At 44.3% G+C, this 27,535-nt stretch overlaps 1 long non-coding RNA gene across 1 annotated transcript in view; it reads right to left on the bottom strand.

Moving 5' to 3' along the window:
- Positions 1-26,586, bottom strand: part of LOC146859893 (uncharacterized) — a 294,091-nt gene extending 267,505 nt beyond the window's left edge. The window contains exon 1 of the long non-coding RNA XR_014979065.1: positions 26,470-26,586. This is a non-coding gene — a long non-coding RNA (uncharacterized LOC146859893). The remainder of the gene's footprint in view (positions 1-26,469) is intronic.
- Positions 26,587-27,535: the final 949 nt, after the last annotated feature.

Genomic DNA, 27,535 nt, shown 5'->3' with positions numbered 1-27,535 from the left:
TGCTGGCTCAATAACGAATGATATACGGCAAAGACCTTCAACCTATGCCTAAACTGTGTCTTCTTAATGTATGGGAACAGACAGACCTGAATAGCGGAGAGCAAACGTGGGTGGCCCTGGGGATTACAAAAGCAAAACTAAACATTGCACGAAAATGGGGGGACAAGTGAACCACCAACACTTGTGGAATGGGAGCAATATATAGACTGATTTATGGTAGCTGAAAAGACCATTTGCGAAGGCAAAGTTTGCCCCAAAAAATGGGACAAAATATGGCGAAACTGGAATGCACACAGGGGTCATAAATGTGTCCCCACTGTTCAGAGCGGCAGAACGACTTTGGTAAGAATTATTGGTAAGGCTCTGGAGATATTAAGAGGCTGGAGGTAAGGAAAGGCGACATACCTAAAGTGAACAGATACTCCCTCCGGACGAGAGTGATTTGTTCTTCAAATATTGACAAGCCTGGCTATCCCTCCCGTACCCCCCCAGTAATATCTGAAGTGAAACGGAGGGGTACAACGGAGAGAGGAGTTACAGAGGGGAGAGCGGAGATTAAGGGTAAAAGGACAGATAACAGTAGGAGAGGTGGGAAAGGCAAAAAGGGCTCTCCCTCAAGGGTTAAAATTACCCCCTCTCTTAAAACATTTTATAAGGTCATGTCTTCCTCGAGAACGAGTACCACCATTTCCGTATCCTCTGCTCCGGCTATTTTAGTCAGTGCTTGCCCAAAGGCGACTGAACTTGACTCCACACCACCCACTCAGCCATCTGTAGGGAAGGAGGGGGCTACACCCACCCACGAGATAACACCTTCATTGTCAGTTGAGGTGTGCCCCGCTCTATCTCTCTCTAACAGATATTCTCCCTTAACTCTACATGAACCTCAGATAGTTGGTGAAGAGGTGTTCAAACTGAGGGCTACCAATAACGCTTCCTCTGTCTCAGCTGGTGTGAAAACTGTACCAGATACCTGAGATAGTTTAGGTATAGCTATGGCCATTGGCTCAGTAATAGCAACTTCTGACACGGCTACATATTCGGCAACCTCGGGTACAGAGCCGCATTCAGTTGGCTGACATCTTGCTTGGAATAAAAGAGGAACTGTCCAATAGGTTTAGGGTATCTGAGCTGAACCAAGCAGAGCTGTCAAAAAGATTTATCATTTCCGAGACAAACCAGGCAGCCATTCAAGCTTCTTGTGAGGCCCTTTCTAATAGACTGGATGAGGTCACTTTAAGAACTGATGCAATAGAGACAGAAATTCCAAAAATAAAGGACACTATTAATTCTACTGTTGGGGAGCTTGCCAGGATATCAGCCCAGAATAAGGACCTCAGGGAAGATATAGACCGCCTGAAAAATTACTCTCGCCGGAACAACTTAAGACTCCTGAACATTCCAGAAGCCCTGGAGGGCGCCGATTTAAAGGGATTTGTCATCTCTCTTTTAAAAGAAACAGTCCTGATAGGTGCTCCAGAGATTGACCTTGTTCAAGATATCCAGAGAATCCATCGAGATCCTTTTAGGAGGAACCTGGCTAAATCAAAGCCGAGGAAAATACTGGTTAACTTTCTAACTTACTCAGTAAAAGAATTCATTCTGTCCTCTGCTCTTAAAGAAGGTTCCATTAACTTCAGGGGGTCTACTCCTTTCTCCTTCCAAATAAGATCCGATATCTCCCAAGCGACTGCTTCAAGGCAGTGGGAGTTGGGGAAAAGAATGGAGGAGATGAAGACTATTGGAGTAAAGGTCCAGCTGAAGTTTCCCGCTCTTCTTCGAGTAATGTGGAACAACCAAATGCACCAAAAAAAAACAGGAGAGGAAGCGGATGCTCTAATAGAGAGGATCAAAAGTAGCATAGGGAGGTAGGTGAGGAGCTATATGTAAAGTAATTCTAGCAGGAGTAGAGTATGGAAGTTAATAACAATCACTAATGAGAATTTAATTTAGAATCCATTAGTAGACTTAAGCTTCTGACTTTTCAGTCCAGGGGGGGGGGGGGGGGGGGGGGGTAGGGGCCGAATAGGCTTGCCTATTGGAAGGGAGGGTTCCTCATGGTAGAGGGGGGCACAGGGGAGGTAGGGGAGAGGGTGGGTGGGAGGACACGGGTGGGGTTAGCAGTGGGTAAAAAAAGAAAAAAAAAATGAACCTCATCTCACATTAAGTACATGTATTGGGAGCCTATGGCTTAAGGGGTGGATACACCGAAAATGGCTTTAAACTGTAGCACGGGGGGTAGAAAGATCACCTTCACCTCCTGGAATGTCAATGGGTTAAGGTGCCCCCGCAGACAAAGGCTGATTTTAAAGCACCTTGAACTTTCCTCGGCTCAGGTCTGCATTCTACAGGAGACTCACCTGAGTCAAACCGAGAGCTCCCTCCTTTTCTCTAGGGTCCCCTGGATAGACTGCTTTTGTACATCTCAGCAGTCATCCCACAACAGAGGGGTGGCGATTTTGGTAAAACAAGGCTTACGTTGCTCTATAGAAAACCCACAGTCAGATGCATTTGGGAGGTGGTTAGTGGCGAATTTGATGGTTGATAACACTAACTTAACATGTGTGTCATTCTATGGCCCAAACATAGATGATCCTACTTATATCTGTAAACTCCAGTCGATCCTAACATTAGTAACTCCTCCGTTTGTTATTGGGGTTGACTTTAATCTCCTCCTTGACCCGGTTAGAGATAGATCTAACTTGAGTTATTATACTGGCGCTCCAAAATCCCGCCTAGCTCTTATTAATATGTTACAGGATTTAGACTTGGCAGACGTTTGGAGGGCAAAGAAAGGAGATTTACAGGGATTTACGTTTTATAGTAAGAAGTATGGACATTCCTCCCGGATCGATTATGTTTTGTCAGATACACTATCCCTGAATGATATCGAGGAGATAATAGTTAAGCCTAGCCACCTCTCAGACCATGCGCAAATTCAGTTTGCTTATAGAGCTAAGGGGACGTTATTACAGTCAAGATGGACGCTAAACAGAGCTATGTTGTCTGACCCCGAGATTATTAAGGCTGTTAAGCTTTCCTCTATTGATTTTTTTGAGTTCAATAGGGGATCTACGTCAATGGATTTTATATGGGACGCCTACAAGGCCAACTTGAGAGGTAGTCTCCACAGCCTCATCTGTTTTAAAAACAGATCTGAAGCTAGTGTCCTAAAATCTGTTGAGGAGAAAATAAGTCAGTTAGAGAGGGAAAGGAACAGATTACCCCTCGGGGATTTAGATCATTTACCGCAAGTCCTAAAAGACTTAGAAGATGTAAGGTGGGAGTATAGAGGTAAGTTAGAAGCAAAGTGCAGGGCACAGTGGCATGCAAGGAATATGCAGAACTTTGAGTACGGGGAGAAAGCAGGAGCCCTTCTTGCTTGGAAGTCCAGAATAGACCGGGCAAAAAACAACATCAGTAGATTGATAATCAACACCACGGGGGAGACATCAAGTAGATTTGAAGATCTGCAATCTTGTCTACTTTCCCTCTTTTCAGATCTCAGATCTATATAAAGAGGATCTGGAGCCCTCCCCTAGCTTAGTCCAAGCTTGGCTAAGTACAAAGTCTCTCCCCTCTATAACAGAGGACAGCAGAAATAAATTAGAAGCCCCTATTACCTTGGAAGAGATAAGTGGGCAAATTAACAAATGTAAGAACAAAAAGGCTGCTGGTATGGACTCTCTCCCAAATGAAGTCTATAAACTTTTGGCTGAAGAACTGACCCCCGCCTTAGCTTCTTTGTTTAACTCGGTTTATAGTCCTTTTGGTAAGGTTCCCGAGTCCTGGAAAGAGGCAACTATAGTGTTGATCCCTAAACCCGGTAAAGACCCATTAAGAGCTGATTCGTACCGTCCAATCTCCCTGCTCAATGCCGATTACAAGATCTTTATGGGCATATTGGCAGGGAGATTGGCGAAGTTGGTCCCCATGTTGGTCCATTCGGACCAAAAGGGTTTTGTAGAAGGTAGGCAGATACAAGAGCAAACTCAATTAATGATAGGTAACATCGACCTGGCTACTACAAGATCTGTTCCATTGGCTATAATAGCCTTGGACGCGGCCAAAGCGTTTGATAGAGTTTGCTGGGTCTATCTATGGGAGGTCTTGGCAGCATTAGGGTTTGGCCCAATCTTTATCCAAACCCTGAGGAATTGTTACCAAGGCGCATCTGCCCGTATCCTTCTGAATGGGATACTCACCTCAAGCTTTAACATCCAGAGAGGGACTCGGCAAGGTTGCCCGATTTCCCCACTTTTGTTCAATATCTATATCGAACCGCTAGCACAAGCCATCAGACTAGACAATGACATCTATCCCTTTAAATCCCAACTCTACAGCTGCAAATTAGCCCTTTACGCTGACGACTTGACAGTATATACAAACAATCCTGGAGTGGCTATTTCCCGTTTAGAGTCAATCACGGAGGAATTTGGGGCACTGTCACGTTACCTGATTAATAAATCTAAGACGGAGGTGATGGGCTGGAATGTTGATCATTGGGGAGGAGTCGACTCCTCAGAAGATACTTGGGCATCTATATAGTTAAAGATTTGGAAAAAATCCCCTTTGTAAATTTGACCAGAGCAATTAAAGAAATAGATCGCCTTTTCTCTAGATGGAGGAACCTCCCTTTGACTATATACGGGAAAGTCAATCTGGTGAAGATGGTCATTCTCCTTAAGCTCTCCTATGTTTTTTCTGCTATCCCTCTCCCATTTCCACACAATTTAATAAATAAAGTTCGGAGCAAGATCGGGAGTTTCATCTGGGGTGATAAGGGCACCAGATTGGCTTGGAAAAAGTTGAGGCGTAGACTTGCTAAGGGGGGTTTGGCACTCCCGGATATAAGCTGGTATGCAATTGCTTTCCAGTTTAAAGCTATCCGTATGCTACTTATGAGACCTGAAGAGTCAGCGTGGGGAAGGCTGTTGGGTGAAATGGCAAGAGTGGAAGGAGGGGAAGGAAGAGAAGAAGCCTTTTTGTATAAGTTCGGCGCCCCAAAGTACTTCAAAAAAGTTTGCCTAAAGGTCCTAAGGGCAGCCCTAGGTCTTTGGTATAAAGTAAGAACTACATGGGGGATAGGGTATTATTCACACTATGCCCCCATCTGGGATTCCCCCGGGACACCTCATTGTTTAAAGGATGGTTTGGCTTTATCCATTAAGAGAGCTGGAATCACAATTTGGTCGGAACTGGCAGATTCAGAGGGGATTAACCCCTGGGAGGTTTTAAGGTCCAGGATAGGCACCGGTCTCTTTAGATTCAAGTTTCTACAGTTGGCTTTGTGGTTTGAGGCAGAGAAAGAGGAAGTAAGAGGAAACTGGGAGATAGAAAGGCTATGTCACTCTGGTCATATTATAAAAAAAGAGATATCGGTGTGGTATAATCTAGCCCTAGAAACTGTAGACCCGAAGACTTCCCCTTCGATTAAAATATGGGAGCAGTCCCCTCTCGAGCCAACAATAGAAGCACTGTTTGAGCCATCATTGAAGCTGCTGTATAAATATATTAAACCAGCGGCTTTAAAAAAGAACCACTTTTTTGTCATTAATAGACTTTACTACACCCCAGCTAGAATAGCGAAATTTGCCCCAGCGCCAACCCCAAAATGTCAAAGGTGCAAGCTTCCCTTAGCCAATGATCTCAACATATTTTTCGAGTGCCCAGAAATAAAGACCTTCTGGAGGGAAATCGGAGAAACTCTTAAAGATGTTTTTAAGTACAACATCGAGATAAATTTGTCACTGATTTTTTTGGGTGATGATGGCTCATTCTGCATAAAGGCATCACAACAGCAAAGAGGATTACTGTTATATTTGGTATTATTGGCACGAAGAGAAATATGTAAGAGATGGAAGGATCCCCAACCACCCAATAGAGAAGACTGGCTTAAGGCCGCCTTTGCTATGGCTCGACTGGAGTACGATGGAGTAGAGGAAAAATCTACCAATCTATGGCATCCTCTTATGAGCTGGGGTCACAATCTATGACTAAATACAATGGTCCAATGATTACACCAGATACCCATACTAAATAAGGGCCTGGTCGACCAATGGAAACATATGTGGTAAGCCGGGTGCCTCCTTCCCCACAGAATGCATTAGCGGCTTTATAAGACCCACAGATGTTTACTGGTGAGATGAGGACAAAAAAAAAAGAATTATTGGTAAGGAAAATAAAGCGAGCCCATAATGATGTACTTGTTCGTCTAGCTTATGATTGTTAATGCAAAATGTATCTTATAATGTCTTGTCACTTGCTGTTGCAACTTGTCAAAATGTATAATTGAATACACTTTAATAAAAAGAGTTAAAAAATATATATAATGCTTTGGGGCTTTTCCCCTTGTGTGTTGTGTGTGCGTGTGTGTGTATGTATGTGTGTGTGTCTGGCTGTGTGTTGTCCACGTGTTGTGAGTGTGTGACACATGTATGGTAGTAGGACTCTTCTTATAGTGGGCTTCTGAGTACTGGGACCATTCGGGTTCATTTTGGATGACCCCTGGCTTACCATGGCACAATATGGATGGTGGGTACAGCTTCCTCATACATTAGACTGCAGACTGCATTTCTTTGACTGGAGTACGGAGACTGAGAACCTGAAGTAAAGGAGGATGGAGACAGAGCTCCCCTTAGAAACTGGTGACAGCCGGGCGTAGAGATCTCATGCTTCATTGTGCCATTGTATTGGATACTCCTGCATGGAGCGAGCATCATTGCCACCTGCTGGGAAAACCACATCCTTGCACAAGTGCTGTGTCTGAGGAACACATTTAAAGGAGAACCCAACCAAACCGATTATGAAAACCTCATCAGTGGATCCACAATCCCTGTCTAGAAGATGTGTACAAAAGTGCGATCCAATCCACCCTATTTTGATCCTGTTCCAAGTTTTTTATGGCCAATGAAAAACGTAGAAAGGAGTGCTCTGCAGAGTACTCAAAGAACTTTCTGTATGAGGGCAAGTCTCGGGGAGATGAGGGGACATCACCAGAAAGGTGCATTTACTCCTAGAGGATTTGAGGGTCTGCCTAGAACGTAGAACTCGGCCTGTTTGCTAATTAATGGATGGAGAATGCCTGGCACTGGAGGAGAAAAAACTTTCTAGGAGGAGAAACCTAGCATGTTTTGAGCATGGAAAAGGCCAAAGAGAGAGAGCGACTACTAGGGAGCAAATGCAGGAGTGCCCCTTGAGTGGAAGGTACTCCCTTTCTCCCAAAATAGTTTTGGTCAAGAACCGCATCAAGCCTTTGACAAAAATCAAATATCAAGTGTGTCCTACAATCTGCCCAGACTAAAATACTAGTGCTCCCACTTCTGACGTTGGAGTCAGTGTGCTCTGTCTTTGCTGAGAAGCGCACACTGATTGGCCAACTACCAGAAGTCATCCACAATAGTTGTCATCCGCCAGAGGCCACAATTCCATCTGCATATGGCCAAGTAAGGCGACAGCTGACATAGTCAAGCTCATCCCATTCCAACCTGGCTTAGATAGACTGCAACTGCTGAAGACCAGAGCTCAATCAATCAGTCAATCAATCAGGGTTTTGTAGAGCACACTACTCACCCGTGAGGGTCTCAAGGCGCTGAAGGAGGATGGTGTGAGCAGCTCCATTGGGATCATTCGAAGAGCCAGGTCTTTAGGTTCTTTCTGAATTGGTGTATTGTTGGGCTTCATAGAAGGTGAAGGGGAAGTTTATTCCAGGTCTTGGTTGTGAGTTAGGAGAAGGATCTTCCACCTGCTTTGGTCCTGTAGAAACAAGATACAGTGGCTATGGTGAGGTCGGCTGAGCAGAGGTTTCTCTTGGGGTCATGGAAGGAGATTCGGTCATTGACGTATTGGGGTCCGGTGTTGTTGAGGGGTTTGTAAGCGTGTTTGAGCAGGTTGAAGGTTTTTCTGCTTTCGACGGGGAGCCATTGGAGATTGCGGAGGTGGTGGGTGATGTGGTCATGTTGTGGGATGTCGAGGAAAAGTCTGGCTGCAGAGTTCTGGACGGGTTGGAGTTTGCGGAGGAGCTTTTTGTTGATTCCATCAAAGAGAGCATTTCCATAGTCCAGTCTGCTGGTGATGAGTGTGTGGGTTAGTGACAAAACTGCACCACTGCGGCGTCAGAGGTCAAACTTGGGACCTGGTTCTATTGTTATCCCACGGAGAAAGGGCAATCAAAGTGATACTACGTGCAGTTGAGTAGCACGGTTTTGGAACCCAGTCTCTGAGGGTTAAGTTAAGCATGGGGGAAACAAGGCTGCACCAAACTTACACCCTCAGCGGCACAGGGGCAGATGGGTGGAGAGGGCCACCACAACGTCGGGCGCCCAATGCAATCAAATAGAGAATCTCAAAGTTGGAATAAGGCTGCAGGCTCAGGCCAGGAGACCCATCTACAGAAGCCTACAGCTGCACAGGTACGTTTGATTTACTGGAGCTTCGGGACACCATCATATGATCTCCCTAAAGCCCAGGGGCTCCGGGCGCATGGGTGTCATTTGGTGTCGGAAATCAGCTTACCAGTGCAGGTTGCGGTTGGGGGGTTGTCATGCAGAGGCTGCAGGTGTCGTAGTGGTGCTCGGATGGGGTAAACCCATTGTGGACTCTTGCTCTAAATTGCTAGAGAACCATTGCTAGATCGGTGGGCCACTGGAACTTGGGCCGTGAGCATCGGGTGCAGAGGTAGTCGGTTTCGGGGTACTGCAGGCAGACCACTTAGCATTTAAAGTTTTTCTTCTGGACAGGTCCGCTGTGCAAAAGAGATTAGAAGTCTTTTTAGAAGGCAGGCAGCCCTCCAAGAGTTCTGGGTATTGCTGGGCTGCGGGATGAGTCGCTCTTCTTTAGCAGGGTCTCTGAGGACTGCAGACAGACCAGTAGGCCTGGGGCCAAGTCAGTTGTTGCCTTCAGTCTTCTCTGCTTCATGGCCCTCATTTGTCCTCTTCTACATAGGTCATCAGTAATCTCAGGATTAAGGATTAAATACAAATTTTAGGAGTATTACCGGGATCAGAAGGTACTAGCCAATGGGCTACTTACCTCTAGGGTGTCTACACCCTTTGCATGTCCACTCCCTTTGGGGAAGGGGCATATCCCTTAACCCTTTTGGCTAGAGTCCTCCAAAACATCATGTTTGGATGATGGAAAGGATGGCGTGTATAAAGCTGTTACAAATGCTGAATGGCTAGCAGCAATGTATAAGGACGAGATTTTGAAAGAAGCCAGGAAGACGATTCACAAGAGTATATGGACAGAGGATTCAGGGTCTGAGTCTGTTAAACCAAATTGCAAGGTGGTGGAGGAGTTGACAATATGTGGTGAAGAACTGATCATGATAGGAGAAAGATGGAGGATTCTCAAAGGAGGAGGTCACTTTAGCTCAGGACACCGTAGGGGTGGTCTTGGCTGAGCTGAGACATACCTCTCCTGCTTACTAATTTTCTCACCAACATTGCCACCAAAAGGTGCCTTGGTTAGGGGCGTGGGCATCTCCACTGGCTGGAGAGGCCTTGGTTAGCATAACAAGGGGCAGGAGGCCTTTGAGGCTCATTGCCTTTCTATGCTTATCCTGCTTGGGAGTATGTGTGAAGCACCTCCACCCAGGACAGGCTTGATTCTGACCCACAAGAGCAAATGGCTCCCACCTTAGGGGGTGAGAAAGATGTCTAGAGGTAGCAGGCTGGCAAGGACCAGTCAGGCACACACTAGCGAGTTGGTCAGATTTCAGGGGGTACCTGTGAAGTGCCATCTGAGTGCATTTTTTATAAATCCATCACTAGCATCAGTGTGGATTTATTAAGCTGAATTGTTTGATACCAGTGAAGCCATCATGGAGCTGTAGAACTCATAATGACAAGCTTTCAGCCCATGCACTCTGTATGGCTTCACTGTGCACTTATAATGCCTAAGAATGGACTTAGACCCTATATAAGGGCATATCTGCTCATGCATTGATGCCCTCACAAGAGGTATGGTGAAGCCTGCAATGGGGCTATAAGGTCTGCTGTAGAAGTGACTTACCTATGCCTTTTGCAGTGCTGCCAGACATGGCACACAGGGATGTGCGGCTGGTTGACTCTTCACTTTTATCTGCACCAAAACATGCAGGCGGCAGTGGCGCCATGTCTGTGTTTGGCGAGGGGTCCCTTAGGGTGGCACAATACATGCTGCAGCCCTTAAAGGCCTTCTCTGGTCACAAGGCCCTTGGCACCATTGGTACCTTTAACAAGGGAATTATATGTGAGCCATAGGTGTGCCAATTTAGGAAACAATACTATAGTGTTGGGGAAAGAACACTGGTACTGGGAACCTGATTAGCAGGAACCTAGTGCTCTACAGTCAAAGTTAAATCACAAGGCAGGCAAAAAACTGGGGGGGGGGCTACTGCAATAGAAACCCACTTCCCTAAATAAGTGACAAACAAAGCACAAGCGTACGCTCATTCACCTGCTCATTCAGTTGAGGAATGACAGCAAAGCAATTAAGGGCACACAAACACAAATAATCAGCACACTAAAATGCATGGTACAAGAATACTAGTGCTGAAGCTAACAGACATAAAACACATCAAAGTATAAATCGAATCTCAATTTAAAGGAACTGTCATTGGTGTGGTAGCTCGTATCATGGTTCTGAATCAACAGATTTGAAAAATAATTCCGGAAGTGTAGGAAACAATGTTACTTCACTCGTGTATGTCATGGAAACAGAGGCAGAATGGGATCAGTTGATGTGGCTTCTAAACATGCTTTGGAACAAGTTCCAAACAAAAATTTTGATAAGAAACTCTTTGCTAGGATGAAGAGGACAAACTTGATGCAACAAAGATCAGCTCAAATCTTTCATGGGTTTAATATAATATAATTAAAAGTTTGTGAGTACTATTGCAGAAAAAAACGAATGGATCTCAGGGTGATAGTAAAAAACGTTCAATTTTCTTGGGGCAAAGAATATATTTAGGCAATTCAAGGACTCAAGCGTGAGATAGCAGAAGCGGGCATGCTTACACCTTCTGACATCAACAGACAATCCATAGTTATGGTGGAATGCGATACTTCTGGGACTGGGGCCATTCTTTCCAAAAAAACACAATGGCAGAGACATGATTGTAGCCTTGGCTTCTAGAGCTTTGAATTCTTCAGAAAATAAATATTCGTTCATTGAGAGAGAGGTATTGGCAGCAGTGTGGGGAATGGGATATTTCAGAATGTAGTTATGGGGAACCAATGAAGTCTTGAGGATTAATCACAAAGCTCTGTTGATAATTCTGAGACATGCAGGCACGGACAAAAGTTCTGGTAGGTTAGCAATATTTGTGGTCAGACTGCAGAGTTTTAACTGTGTAATTTAATTAATTTTGGGGTGAAGGAAATACATGGCAGATTGCAATTCATGACTACATAATAAGAGTGAATTGATTGGGGGTTATGAGGTCGGGCATGTTTGGATGATGGAAAGAATGATGTGCATAAAGCTGTCACTAATGCTGAATAATTATCAGCGATGAATAAGAACGAGATTTTGAAAGAAGCATGGAAGACGATTCACAAGGGTATATGGAGAGAGGGTTCAGTGTCTGTGATTGTCAAACCATATCACAAGGTGGTGGAGGAATTGACAATATGTGGTGAAGAACTGATCATGAAAGGAGAAAAATCTGTACCTCCTCAGGAGGTGAGAGGGAAGCTGATTAATTTAGCACATTAAGGTCATTTGGGACAGCCAATGACAAAGAAAAAGCTGAAGGAGAGGTTCTGGTGGATGGAGCAAGAGGTATTTAGACATGTGATTGGATATCTGGTATGAAGAGAGAGTGAGAAAAGGTTAAATGTAGCTGCGGGTGGGGTAGAGCAACATCTTGGTGATCTGGGTGAAGGTATGTCTAGATTTCATTAAACAGTTTACATGTTCCCATGTCTGTCGGATTACCAATTTTATGCTGCTGTCATTGTAGACGTTCATTCCAAATTGCTGGAATTTGTTTTTATGAGGACTGTGCCTCCCCCCTATCAAAGTACTCATAGTTTTATCTGTGTAACCCAGTACTTGATTATGAACAATGGAACACAGTTGATCTCCAACCAGATGAGAGATTTCTTGGGTAAGCATTGCATCAAACATGTGAGGACACAGCTTTAGAGTTCTCCGCCCAATGGCCAGGTGAAAAATGCCAAAAGAATAGTAAAGGACCCAATAGAATTGGCTAAGAAAAGTCAGTTGGAAGTGAAAGAAGAGGTGAGAGACATGAAGAAGATGAAAAATATGTTCTTTTTGATTTAATTTAAAATCATAAAAGCAATGCGATACAGCAAAAAGATGTACTTAAAATAATTAGACATTTGTGCTTGTTTAAAATATTAGGTTACAATCTTGTTAATATAAGGTTTAAAGCTGATAATGCAACAACTTTCCTATGACTCTTATAAGCCTATGACTACCAGGCCTGAAGTCAGTACACAAAACATCTAATGCGTACAAGTTTATCCAACCACACACAATCCAACATCGTAACGCAATTGAAAACTAGCAGGTGATACCATGGCGTAAATAAGGAAAAAAGTTCTGATGTAATAATGATATCAACTGACAATGTTTGTCCGAAGTAGGCAATGTGCCTACGTGTTGGTTGCTTGTGTCCTTGTGCAAGTTCTCTGATTTCGCATTAGGTTTGTTCAAGTTTGATGTTGGCTGTGTGAACAGTGTGCCTCTCTGCATTTCTTTTTCTATTCAGTAACTATAGGGTTGCTGTCTTTAAATGACCTCATTTTTGTTTATGGCTCAGACTCACTTGTTAATTAAAAACACTGCTTTACAAGGCTTAATGCTGGTCATAGCTATAGTGCAAAAGTAGGTCGCACACTGCTTCCTTAAGCCAACGGGCTGACGAGCCTTGAGTCTGCACCTGCGCGCCAGGAGAGGTACTTGACCTGCTTTTAATTACATTTGGCAGTCCACGCGGCACCCCTTTACACTGACCTGCTCCCTGCTGACGAGAGGCAACTACCTCGAAACACGTGTCCAGGGATGGCTAACGCATACACATACTGTTCTATTTACATTTTGTGGCATAGGCGTACCCGCCGTCGCCACTACATTTCCCACAGTCCTTTGGGGCAACTTGCTGGTGTGACGAGCGGTGTGCGACCTACTTTTCCTCAATTTAAACGGCTTCCTTAAGCCAACGGGCTGACGAGCCTTGAGTCTGCACCTGCGCGCCAGGAGAGGTACTTGACCTGCTTTTAATTACATTTGGCAGTCCACGCGGCACCCCTTTACACTGACCTGCTCCCTGCTGACGAGAGGCAACTACCTCGAAACACGTGTCCAGGGATGGCTAACGCATACACATACTGTTCTATTTACATTTTGTGGCATAGGCGTACCCGCCGTCGCCACTACATTTCCCACAGTCCTTTGGGGCAACTTGCTGGTGTGACGAGCGGTGTGCGACCTACTTTTCCTCAATTTAAACGGCTTCCTTAAGCCAACGGGCTGACGAGCCTTGAGTCTGCACCTGCGCGCCAGGAGAGGTACTTGACCTGCTTTTAATTACATTTGGCAGTCCACGCGGCACCCCTTTACACTGACCTGCTCCCTGCTGACGAGAGGCAACTACCTCGAAACACGTGTCCAGGGATGGCTAACGCATACACATACTGTTCTATTTACATTTTGTGGCATAGGCGTACCCGCCGTCGCCACTACATTTCCCACAGTCCTTTGGGGCAACTTGCTGGTGTGACGAGCGGTGTGCGACCTACTTTTCCTCAATTTAAACGGCTCCCTTAAGCCAACGGGCTGACGAGCCTTGAGTCTGCACCTGCGCGCCAGGAGAGGTACTTGACCTGCTTTTAATTACATTTGGCAGTCCACGCGGCACCCCTTTACACTGACCTGCTCCCTGCTGACGAGAGGCAACTACCTCGAAACACGTGTCTAGGGATGGCTAACGCATACACATACTGTTCTATTTACATTTTGTGGCATAGGCGTACCCGCCGTCGCCACTACATTTCCCACAGTCCTTTGGGGCAACTTGCTGGTGTGACGAGCGGTGTGCGACCTACTTTTCCTCAATTTAAACGGCTTCCTTAAGCCAACGGGCTGACGAGCCTTGAGTCTGCACCTGCGCGCCAGGAGAGGTACTTGACCTGCTTTTAATTACATTTGGCAGTCCACGCGGCACCCCTTTACACTGACCTGCTCCCTGCTGACGAGAGGCAACTACCTCGAAACACGTGTCCAGGGATGGCTAACGCATACACATACTGTTCTATTTACATTTTGTGGCATAGGCGTACCCGCCGTCGCCACTACATTTCCCACAGTCCTTTGGGGCAACTTGCTGGTGTGACGAGCGGTGTGCGACCTACTTTTCCTCAATTTAAACGGCTTCCTTAAGCCAACGGGCTGACGAGCCTTGAGTCTGCACCTGCGCGCCAGGAGAGGTACTTGACCTGCTTTTAATTACATTTGGCAGTCCACGCGGCACCCCTTTACACTGACCTGCTCCCTGCTGACGAGAGGCAACTACCTCGAAACACGTGTCCAGGGATGGCTAACGCATACACATACTGTTCTATTTACATTTTGTGGCATAGGCGTACCCGCCGTCGCCACTACATTTCCCACAGTCCTTTGGGGCAACTTGCTGGTGTGACGAGCGGTGTGCGACCTACTTTTCCTCAATTTAAACGGCTTCCTTAAGCCAACGGGCTGACGAGCCTTGAGTCTGCACCTGCGCGCCAGGAGAGGTACTTGACCTGCTTTTAATTACATTTGGCAGTCCACGCGGCACCCCTTTACACTGACCTGCTCCCTGCTGACGAGAGGCAACTACCTCGAAACACGTGTCCAGGGATGGCTAACGCATACACATACTGTTCTATTTACATTTTGTGGCATAGGCGTACCCGCCGTCGCCACTACATTTCCCACAGTCCTTTGGGGCAACTTGCTGGTGTGACGAGCGGTGTGCGACCTACTTTTCCTCAATTTAAACGGCTTCCTTAAGCCAACGGGCTGACGAGCCTTGAGTCTGCACCTGCGCGCCAGGAGAGGTACTTGACCTGCTTTTAATTACATTTGGCAGTCCACGCGGCACCCCTTTACACTGACCTGCTCCCTGCTGACGAGAGGCAACTACCTCGAAACACGTGTCCAGGGATGGCTAACGCATACACATACTGTTCTATTTACATTTTGTGGCATAGGCGTACCCGCCGTCGCCACTACATTTCCCACAGTCCTTTGGGGCAACTTGCTGGTGTGACGAGCGGTGTGCGACCTACTTTTCCTCTGGTCATAGCTATAGTTTAAAATAAACGGGAGAAGCAAAGTTCCCTAACGGGCAGACTTGATTCATCTGTTTCTCTTTTTTAGTTCCTTTGCTGCTAAACTCCGAACCTTCACAGCCTTGTATGGGAGTTGGAAAGTCGACCCTCCTAATGATTTTATAATGGCGGATCTGCAGGTTCTTATTTGTTGTTACTTCAATGTTGGCAGTAAAAGAGTTTTCTGGAGGGGTAGTAATGCCGGGCAAGTGCACAATAGATGGAGCAATGATTTGTTACTATAACTGCAGAGGTGACAGTCCAGGGTTGGCCAAGACCGTTTCTACTTTGATTTTAAATCCTTAGATGGGTAGACTCTGAGCCTCAATTACATTAGGTTGATCTTTTTTGATCTTAGGAAGTGGTCCAGGAAGTACAATTGAGGTTTTAGGGCCAGATGTATGACCCACTTTTGCATGCAAACCCGTTTGCGCATGCAAAAACATATTGGGTCATGTACATAGCCTATTAAGCAAGGCAAATACATGCAAAATAATTTTTATAAGGGCAGGCAGTGGTCCTAGGGACCACTGCCTGCCTTTAAAAAATGAAATGAAAACGTTTAATTTTGTTTTTTTTTAAATGCATCTCATTTTCTGTTTAAGGAAAACGGGCTGCATTTTAAAAAAAGCTGCTTTATTAAAAAGCAATCCCAGGCATGGTGGTCTGCTAAGCCCAGGAGGCCACCATCCCTGGAAGGGCTGGCATTCACAATGGGCGCGCAATTTGCGAGAGGCTCATTAATATTAATGAGCCTCGCAATTTGTGACCCTATTGGGAATCCCAAAACAGTGTAAACACACTGTTGTACATTTCATTTAGCGCCTCGCAATTTGCGACTCAAAATACGAGGCGCTAAATGAAAGGGTTGTACATCTGGCCCCTAGAGTTTTATATGTTGGCATCACCACCCACGCAAAGCTTTTGTTCGTCAAGGTTGCTTTGTCTATTAGCAGTGATTGCAGCCTGATGGCTTTGTTAGTAGTTTGTTTGAGCTCGGAGTAGGCGGATACTGTGTGCCAAGCCTCTTCTAACTTTAGAGATGAAAGTGATTGCTGTAAAACAAAGTATGCTGAGTTCTGTGTAGATTGTTTTTCGATTTCCTTCGAACAATGATGGGCGAAGGAGTTTGCCTCTGCTGTCCTCATTCTCCAGTAAACGTTTATGAGGGCACCTTGTTTTGCCTGAACCTGTTTTTTGAATCCGCACTGCTGCCTGATGTGAGCTTGTCATGTGTATCGTGGGACTGAAAATAAATTCTTGACAAGCTAGATTGTGCGGTGTACAAACCTGATGCATCATTAGTTTTAAGCAGGTCCGATCCATATGAGATTGAGCGCAAGAATGTAGCTGCTATGACCTTCAGCAAATGATTTGTTGAACAGCCTATGAGTTTTATTTGGTAAGATTTTGAATGCAAATATCAACAGGTTTGCTTTTACTTGCCTTGCTAGCAAACATTGCTCATAGTTAAGGTGGCAATCAAGTAATACCCCCAGACGTCTTTGGATGTCACTAAATTTGCGGCATTCCTGTGCGTGCTCCAGGATATCTTTGTAATGAAACAAAAAAGTATAGCAGGACTCCTAGGCATCTGGATATATCTCAGAGATCTAAAGCTACCAAATGTTCTAAGTTAGAAAGGAAATTGAATAAATCAACCAAAGATGCAAAGTTATGGTCTGATCTTCAGTCTGCGGTTTCTTCTCGCAATGTGCGTAAATTCTGACTCATAATAACCAGAAGTTTGGGTAGAGATCACATCAAAACTCCTACTCCTTTTGACGAAAATCTTTTATATTCTCATTTGTATGCTCTGTACACATCTTCCTCTTCTTTTCTACCAGATTTGGGACTCAGATTTTAAAAAGTCTCAGAGATTTTTTTTTTGTGGAGGTGGTAAAAGTAAACACATATTTAGGTGCAAACATCTCAAATACTGTTTCTTAGGTCCCATATATCATACCTCTCAGGCTGCAAAATCAAAGTCTATGAGAATTGGCCTTTTACAGTTGTTTTATGTACAAAGAAGGAGGGAAATGTTTTGCTGTTAAAGGTGTATATTGCTAGCGTGGTTCCTGATGCTTTATATGGAATAGAAGCAAGGTTGCTTTCTTCATTTATCTCCAATATTGAATCTGTTTTATGGAAGAGCTACCTTGGTGTAAGCTCCTCCTGCTCTATTGAAATGATTTGTCATGAGCTGGGCTTTATGGGTATTCCCTTCTGTGCCTACTGCCAAATAATTTGATATTTTCAATAACTTAGTGGGAACTTGCTTGGGATAATAAAAAGATTTATACTTTTGGGGCTGTTTACTCCTATTGTATACCACAGTTTCCATTAAATAATGATGGGGTGTTATTGTGTCTACATAGTAGCGCCTTAAAGTGTCACTTAAAAAGCATGCTATAAATGGAGGTTTCCAGCTTGAGTTGCAACATTGTTTAGAAATAAGAAGATTACAGCTGGGCTGTATGTTCGCAAGAAATGGTGAGATGCAATTGTAATTAAAGTCTATCATATGTCCCCTTGGGTGTAGATTTTTCAGGAAATTCAGGTTTAACCAGATGCCCTGGGGTGATAATGTGTGGATCAAGAATGATGGGATCTCTCCACATCCATGCTGTCAAAATTGTGGAGTTGTTAAACATCATTTGAATCATGTGCTTTTTATTCTGTCCTGACCTTTTTTATCTGCAGAATTTTTTTTTCTATCCTTTGATTTTAAGGTATTCTGTAGTAACACACAAATAAGCACTTCAAGTTTTTTAAACCCTCCTACCGTGAATATTTGTTATAATTTAATTAGGTTTTTGGGTGCTTTCTTGATATAAATTGACCTATTTGTATTCACTACAATGTATTTTGCTTGCTCTAATCAAGTTTTTCATTGTTTTAATTACATGTATTTTTAATTCACTGTATTTATTTATTATTTATTGTTGTGGTATTTAAGTTTAATCTGTGGATGCACTTTAAAGATTAAATAAATAAAGAAAACATAAAAAAACAAAGCAAACTTTGGATGTGGATAGCCATGTCATGTTGAAGGTGTGCATACCACAACATTTTTTTTTAGATATTTACAGAGTTGTATCAGTAATCAAAAATAAATAAAATGCCAGGGAGGGATGCAGAAGCAAACAGGGGACCCGATGCAGAAGTGAAATTGGGGACGAGGGCAGGGGAAAGCAACCTGGAGGGCGGAAACAACCTGGGAGGGGCAAAGAAGCACATGATGAGACCAGGGAACATTGAGGGGAGCACTGAAGCACACAGCAAGACAAAGCAACACAGAAACTGAGGGAGCACACAAGCTCATAGAGAGATGGAACAACATGGAGAAAGGGGAAGCAACAAGGGAACAAAAACAACATGGGAGGAACAGAGAAGCACATGATGAGACCAGGGAACATTGAGGGGAGCACTGAAGCACACAGCAAGACAGAGCAGCACTGCCACTGAGAGATCACAGAAGCTCATAGAGAGATAGACCAACATGGAGACAGGGGAAGCAACAAGGGGACAGAAACAACATGGATGGGGCAGAGAAAAACGTGTTGGAACTGACCCCCTCTGCAGTATCACTACCAGATGTTTTGCCTTCCTCCTCCATTTTTGCTGATCTTGTTTTGCTGTCCTCATGATTCTGTAGACTTTACACTGCTAACCAGTGCTAAAGTGCTTGTGCTCTCTCCCCAGAACATGGTAAGATTGGCTTATCCCCAATTTGCATATTTAATGTGCTTGTAATTCCCTAGTAAAGTGATATTACATGTACCCAGGTACACTTGAGTAGTCCTTCAAACCTCTCTCAGGCCTGCAATTAAAGCCTGTGTGAGCAGTTTTAAACTGCCATTTCGAGATGGTAAAATAAACTGCTTGCCAGGCCCAATCTTTCCTTTTTAATACATATAAGTCACCACTAGGGTAGGCCCTTGAAAGCTCAGAGGGCAAGGTGAAGTATATTTAAAATTTGGGCATATACTTTTAAATTTTGCTTGTCCTGGTAGTAAAAAACTCTTAAATTCATTTTTCGGTGCTGCAAGGCCTACCTCTCCAATGGAGTTACCTTATTACATTTAATTAGCTGTAACTTCCAAATAGAAACAGGTATCTAGTTCATGTTTTGTGTCTTTGGAATTGTAATGAAAAATCCCCTCTTATGTTAAGGTCAGATTTTAAATTACATTTTTGAGAATACCACTTTTAGAAAGTTGGCATTTTCCTGCATTAACCATACAGTTTTTGCAGCCTGTTTCTGGGTGTAGCTGACAGTTGGGCTTTGTGTATTCCTCCACACACAATACAAAGCTTAGGTGCGCCTGGACGGGCCATCACTGGCAGGATGGGAGGATGGAGCTGGGCACAGCCCTACATCCTCTTGAATATGCTGTGTCCTATCTCCACACAAAGAGATACATACCAATGTAGCTAGTTTGCAGCCAAGGCTAGGGAGGCAGGAAGCCTGTGCACTTCAAAGGGAAACCTCTTGAAGCTTTTCCCACTTCAAAGAAGGCACCTGGTATAAATATTGGACCTCAGAAACCAACTCTTCAGTACACTTTTAGAACTGTGGAGGCTCTGCCAGGAAGAAGGAATGTTGGGCTGTTGATAGAACTGCCACTCTGCTAGACTGCTTCCCTGCTCGACTACTGCCTTGCCGGACTGCTGCTTTGTTGGACTGCTGCCCTATTGCCCAGCTGCCCTCCTGTGTGAGTCAGACTGATTGCATCTGAACCCAGGACTCCCAGGGTGACTCCAAGAACTAGTCTGCTGGCATCCTGTTCAGAGCCACAGGGGCATAACAGGCTCCCATCCACCTGAACCAGCACCCAAATCCAGCTGGACTCAGCCCCTGACCCGCCAGTGGTGCCCTAAAGGTCCTGGACCTTTGGTGTGGCCTAGGTGGACTTGAATTGATGTTCTTGGGCTCTTCCCGACTACGAGCCGGCCCGTTTGTGCCAAAACCTTGTGACTCGCACAGCTCGCCAACACGAACTTGTTGCACTGAATAAATTGTACATTTTATTAATGCAAAACTGTAGAATACAGTGGACTGCTTCTGCACTGTTATGACATCAACAAAACAATGGACGTTTAGCTCAAAGCCTTCTAATGTGGCAAATCACGAAGCTTCAGCTGTAGAAGGTAGAAATAAGTAACGTTTTACATTTCAAAACGCAAAGATAGACACTGTGGTTACAGTTGAATTTCAATGTTTTTCTCAAAGGCAATGTAAAAGATGCATACGCACAGCTTATGCACAACATATAAACAACCAATTTTCAGTAATGTGGCTTGTTGCTGCCTAGTTATGCTAACTGAACCAACCCTATGTTAAGCATTATTTTTCTGAATGAGATTTAGTTTCTCACACTTTTTTCAAGCACACAATGTTTTCTTTGCTATTTCATGCCTGTCCTTCTTATTTGATATTAGGGTGCATTGTGGCTCTCACATTTTTTTGCCTCTTCACTTGTTCAACTTTGTTTGCTGCACTTTCACAAGCTAGGTATGACTGCAGTCTCATTTCTGTAGATGACAGCAGGCTTCGGTAGACAGGCAGGTGGTATTATTACTATTAGTACCAGGTCCTGCTGATGTACTGCATTGCTTGAGGAAACAAAGAACAGAAGCCCCCGAAGCTCCCCCTCTCCCAGGGTGTGGCTGTTGTGTTTCACAGACCCACCAGGCACTTAATGACCTGAGGTTGGTACCTAGCAGGCCTGAAACCTATTGGTAACCACTGTGAGATGGGCTGTGGAGTGGCTGAACTGCAAGTGATCCTATGTGGACAGTAGTATGTAAGCCGACAAAGCCCCACAGTCTGTCAGGGACTTCGGCAAGATCACAGATTGAAACTAGGTGGCACGTGAGACAACACACAGATCTCTTTCCTGGGTGTCTTATGTGCCAATGTCTAGGGTAGTGATGCCCGTTCCGCTTGTTCAGAGTGGGAATGAGTGCAACTGCTCACCACTGGCTTCTACTGAGTCATTGAAGTTGGCATTTCCTGGTTGGGATAAAATCACAATATGGTTTTTTAAATTATTTTTTTCGTGCAGTTTTATATAGTGCAAACTTGGCCTGAGGGGTTTAGTGTGCTTTACATGAGCACCAGATTAAGAAGTCTAGCTGTTGCGGTACTACTGGGCAGCTGCACGATAGTTAACAAAAAATATATCAGGAACTTCATTGAATGAAGCATAAATCCGCATGTGCTTAATTGTGAATGAAAAGAAGCACTTGCAAATGTAAGGATTTCTTCTTCTTGGGTATGTCTCTATGACAGCCGTGGTATACAGTGTTATTTATGAAAAGTGATTATCACATCTTTTGTGGGTGTATTGGTTGGACACTTGGGGCCTCATTTATGAGGCCCCAGTGGCACTTTTGCACCACTGGAGCATCACATTTTTGAAGCTCCCGTGGTTCAAAGGGCCACAACATATTAACAAGGCCAGGCAAAGCCACCATATTTTATGGCCTTGTAAATATGTGCCCCTTTCATGCAGGACACTGCGCTAAAGGTGAGTTCCATGTGTGCTGCTGTGGGTGTTCCCATGCAACACCCATGGAATCTGAAGCATTCCCATATTTACGAGGAATCGCAAACCTGGGAGGCATGGGAGTGGCGCAACAAGGAGAAATACTGTTACTCATCCTAGATTTTCCACTTTCTATGCTTGATGCATTCTGCAGCACGCATAGAAAGAGAAAAATGCCATGAATTATTGTTTTTTTGCAGGAAGGTGTCCCTTCATGAACAATACCAATCATACCCGCAATGCAGGCACCCTTGCAACATGACGCAATGGTGTCTGTGTTGGCGCATGGCTGCTGTTTGTGCACTGGCGCAGGGGAGAAGGACAGGAATGTGCTGTATCTGCCGTTTTCTTTTGACTCACAGCAGTGCAGCAGAAAGGCCTGCAGCACTGGCGTGCAGCAAAAGTTTGTAAATGAGGCCCTTAGAATCTCTTTGTTTTTATCCACTGGTCTTCCTTTTTCTAAATTATTTTTAATTTGATTTTAAAAAGTACCAGGCATTAATTTATGGTACATTCTAAATTGAATTGAGTAGTGGACAGTGATTCATAAATTGACAACAAATATGAAAAGAAAATCTGTCTAATAATTCATTAGAAATAGGTGAACTTTCTTGTACCAGTGCTCCCTTGTTGCCATGGCATTAGGGAACCTGCAGTGCTAGCCTGAAGTTCTGCGAAGTTTGGTGATGTCATAGTGTGAATGATGCGTTCCTCATTGTGACCTATTCAGCATAGGCAGTAACAATACCTGTTGATGTGTTTCAAGTTACCAGTGTATCGCTGCTTTTCATAGAGCAAGGTTGCAGGTTGCTGGTTTCTTCGGATTCAGATTTCAAATTTGATTGGTAGGTTTTGAATCACTTTTATTGATCAGAAGTTTGTCCCAGCACAAGATGAGATAGAAGTTAAGAGGGCTGTTATGTTTACCTAACTGAAAATTGCATGTTTTTTTTTTTATCAGGGCTGATATAAAATGACTTTCTGATGTTACACTACTTGCCTGAACTTTTTTAAATAGCTAGAAAGTTTACGTTTGTGAAAAGGTGCTGCACGTTTTAATGTTAACCGTTGCTGGAAAGTAATTTCTTACTTGTGAAAGTTCACTGTATTTGTTGTCTGATTTTAGAGAGATGATGCAATGTCTGACACATTTCTATGTTAGCAGATTCCACTGTATGTGGGATATGGAATGTACTTTTATGAGACTGGGGTCTTTTCATATAGTAATTACAGTTACATATGTCCATTGCATGTGCTGTCTCTCAGGTTTGACCACCTTTGCTGAGATTGATTGCTTTCACCAAAATCCACTGCAGGGATGAAGTTATTTGTTTTGGCTGTTTCTTTTGCTGGTAGCCAATCAGCGATTGCATTCCTGCCAGGAATGGCCCCTAATCACGCATAATCTTAACTATTACCCTGGAGGGGACACTTAGCTCTGATGTGCTGACAGTGATAGAGGGCAGCGTGTCTCAGCTATACACCTGTAGGTTGTCCCCACAATAACAGTTATGACAACCTGATGTTCCACCCTGCCTTATTCATTTGTTGCAAAATTCAACAGGCATATTTACAAAGAATTAGCGTAGGGCAGCATGCAACTCATTTTGCTGTGTTGCCCTACACCAATTTGAAAGGACAGAAATGCACTGCATTTACAAGATACAATGCATTCCTATTCTTTCAGCCAGTGCCAAATCATAAATTGCAGACGTGTGCCAATGCAGGCACCTTTCCACCATGGTGCAAGGTGTCTTTTGTGTTGGCATGATTATATTTGTGCAGGAAGGGACACCTTCCTGCATAAAAACAATCACAAGAGGTGTTATCCTCTTTCTATGTGTGCTGCACAATGCAGCACACATGGAAAGTGGAAAAAATGACGAGAAATGTAATCATTTCTTCTCCCTATGTCTGCTTTGGGGAAGCATATGTCTTTTTGGCACTGCCCCAGATTCACGCTATGTTGTAAATCTTGGGCAGTGTCAAGATCCATGGGAGTTGCATGGGAACTACTCCCTTCCGGAACATAAGGCAACGCAACGACTTGTGCTGCATAGTCTTTCACCTTATCTAAAAGCCAAGAAAAGCAAAGCAGAGTAGCTCTACGGGGTCTTGTAGATATTGACCTGCACTGTGCGCCACCGGAGCTTAAAACAAGTAATGCTCCAGTGGCGCAAGGGGCATGTAAATATGCCCAAAGTATTTAATCTTAAATCACAGGTGTGCTGCACTGAGCTGTGTGTCGGTAGCTGGCTCTAACTCTAACTCTAAGCACAAGTTTGCTGTTCGGAACTGAGTTGCTGAGTTTTTCAGTTGTCACTGATGGTTGGGTTATCAGTACGGGAGGTGGGAGGAAATGTGTTTGGTTTCATTTGCAATTTTGGTTTGGCGGCATTCACTGAGGAGCGAGCTGTCTGGTACTACTTGAGCTTTATAACTCCACTGTTGATGGATATTTGCATCAGGTTGATTAATGTGTGCTATGTTTTTCCTTTTCAAGGTTGGCAAATATAATTAGGTGTATGACATGTAATGTACAAAAAAATGGTAACCCTAAAAATGCAGATTGATATTCGCATATTTAGAAAGACACGGGGCAGAAGTGGCTTTTCTTCAAGCACTGCACCGATACCTTGGGACAAGGCTAACTTTATGCATCACTGGGGAACCACAAATCACTTTGCTTCCTATAGCTCATACATGGCTAGAACTGTAATCTTAATCCATAAAACATTGCCTTTCTCATTTAATTATATTAATTGAGACTCCTTGGGCAGATTCATTTATCTAGCTGGCTTTGCCATCACAGTCAAAAAACTCCTACACACCTAACTTTTGACTTCTAAAGTTTTTCAAGGACATTATGCAGCATTATCATAGACATGGTGACATAAGGGTTATATCTGGGTTAAAACTTTAAGATAGGTCTTAATTCAGAACTCGATAGCAGACACAGATACATGACTAGCGCCCCTAGTGCAGCGTATGCCTTGCAATAATTCCTTGAGCATGATGGTTCAGTGCTCTGGTGCTCATAGTACGGCCCACGGGCCGCCAGTGGTCCGGCAGGCCTTCCTTGGCATCCTACGGACCTTGCGGGTAATGTACCTATGGCCCCCCAGAGAGAGAGATAAAGTGGAGAGAGAGAGAGGGAGCGAGAGAGAGGAGAGAGAGAGAGAGTGGAGAGAGAGAGAAAGTGGAGAGAGAGAGAGAGTGGAGAGAGAGTGGAGAGAGAGAGAGTAGAGAGAGTAGAGAGATAGACTGACTGAGAGACTGACTGACTAAGAGAGAGACTGACAGAGAGACTGACTGACAGAGAGACTAAAAGAGAGACTGACTGAGAGAGAGACTGAGAGAGACTGTTTGACAGAGAGACTGACAGAGAGACTGACAGAGAGAGACTGACTGACAGAGAGACTGACTGACAGAGAGACGGACTGACTGGCATAGAGACTGACTGACTGACTGAGAGAGAGAGAGAGAGAGAGAGACTGACTGACTGACTGAGTGAGGGAGATAGCCTGACTGACTGAGAAAGAGAGATTGAGTGACAGAGAGAGAGAGAGATGGACTGAGAGAGACAGAGGGAGAGACTGACAGAGAGACTGACAGAGAGAGAGAGACAGACTGACAGAGAGACTGACTGACAGAGAGAGACTGACAGAGAGAGAGACTAACTGACTGAGAGAGAGACTGACAGAGAGAGAGAGACTGACAGAAAGAGCAAGAGACTGACAGAAAGAGAGAGACTGACAGAGAGAGACTGACTGACTGAGAGAGAGAGAGACTGACTGACTGAGACTGACTGAGAGAGAGACTGGCTGACTGAGAGAGAGAGAGGCTGACTGAGAGGAAAACTGACAGAGAGAGACTGACTGACAGAGAGAGACTGACTGACAGAGAGACTGACAGAGAGAGAGGCTGCCTGACTGACTGGGAGAGAAACTGACTGACAGAGAGTGACTGACTGACAGAGAGAGAGAGAGACTGATTGAGAGAGAGAGAGAGAGAGAGAGAGAGACTGACTGAGAGAGACTGACAGACTGACTGACTGGGAGAGAGACTGACTGACAGAGACTGGCTGACAGAGAGACTGACTGTGAGAAGACTGACTGTAAGAGACTGACTGACTTAGAGAGAGACTGACTGACCGAGAGACTGACTGACTGGCGAGAGAGAGAGAGAATGACAGAGAGAGAGAGAGACTGACTGACTGAGAGAGAGACTGACAGAGAGAGAGAGACTGACTGAGAGAGACACCGCTTCTTGTTCTCATGTTACTTTTGTTCTAATGTAAAGAGGAAGAAGTGTAATGATGTAACATGGCTCCATGCCAGAACACTGGGCATGGAACCAGCTTGCTCTGAGGTTCTGTCATACAGGGTTCTATGCATGACAGTTGATATATGCTGGCTGTTGGTTGAGGCTGTAATAAATACCTCCTACCACATATCTTCATCTGGTGTGGATTCACGTTATTACACTGGCTACGATCGGGCGGAGAAAAGAACCCAGAGGAAGGGACAGCCTCAACAACAACAAAGAAGGAAGAGCTTGGATTATTTAAGAGAAAAACGGTGATAACTTACAGAGACGTGCTGAATGAGGATCGAGCGTCTTGCTGCTTGTTCTAGCGGAGAAAAGTGGGAAATTGCAGTTGTAGGGGCTTTGTGGAAAGCTGTTTGAGCATGTACTGAGGATCTAAGTGGTCTCTGTATGCTTCACGACGTCAGAAGGTCAGTGAGCAATTGAAAAAGGACTGAAGGCTGTGGGAATTGTTGGCGGCTATCTTGAGTGTGGTGAAAGGAGAAGAACAAGCCAGATTAACTAAAGAAAATAGACCGGATGTTTGGTTGCGGCCATTTGGAGTGAGGAAAACGATCCGAGATTGCTCAAAGAGAAAGCAAGCCCAACTGCCTGAAGAAAACAGACCAAATGTTTCGTGGCGGTCATCTTAGATGAGGAGGAAGGAATTTTTTTTATTTTTAAAAAAAATTTTTTTTTGCAGCAGCACATTTGAAGGAGGACATCGAAGAAGATCATCGACGGTCTATTCGAAGTTGAAACTTAGACGGAGACTGGATAAGGATCACTATATTGGTTTGTGGTCACGGGAATATACATTTCTTTGGAAACTTTATTGAACTTGTGGAATACAAGTATTTGAGCGTTGTAAAATGAATTAAACTGAAAAGGTCATCTCTGCGGTGACAAACACACCTCAAGAAACGTGTTTGATATAGCGGTATCGTGCTGGGACATACGGTGACTGACACACCTGATGGACTTTAAATACTTTTAGCAACTAGTAGGGTTTGGAATATATTATGGGGAAGAAGTGTTTTACACCTCTTGAGAGTATGCAGAATGTTACAGCGCCGCCGTTTTTCTTGTCAGATCCAGGAGAACCGGTTATTAAGTGGAAGAAATGGAAAAAGATTTTTGAGAATTATGCCAGGGTGTGTGGTACGAATTTGAGTGGTGAAAGGAAGCAGGCACTTTTGTTACATTGTTTAGGGGGTGAAGGACAGGAGGTGTTGGAAAATCTACCTCCATTGTCGCAAACTGATCAGAGGGGGTTGAATGAATATGAAATATGTGCAAGACAACTAGATTTACATTACTTGCAAAAGATTAGTACTATTATGGAAAGGT

The sequence above is a fragment of the Triturus cristatus genome, chromosome 3_1, assembly GCF_964204655.1.
Source record: "Triturus cristatus chromosome 3_1, aTriCri1.1, whole genome shotgun sequence".
NCBI classification, from domain to species: Eukaryota; Metazoa; Chordata; class Amphibia; order Caudata; family Salamandridae; genus Triturus; species Triturus cristatus.
This window is presented reverse-complemented; position numbering and strand designations above follow the sequence as displayed.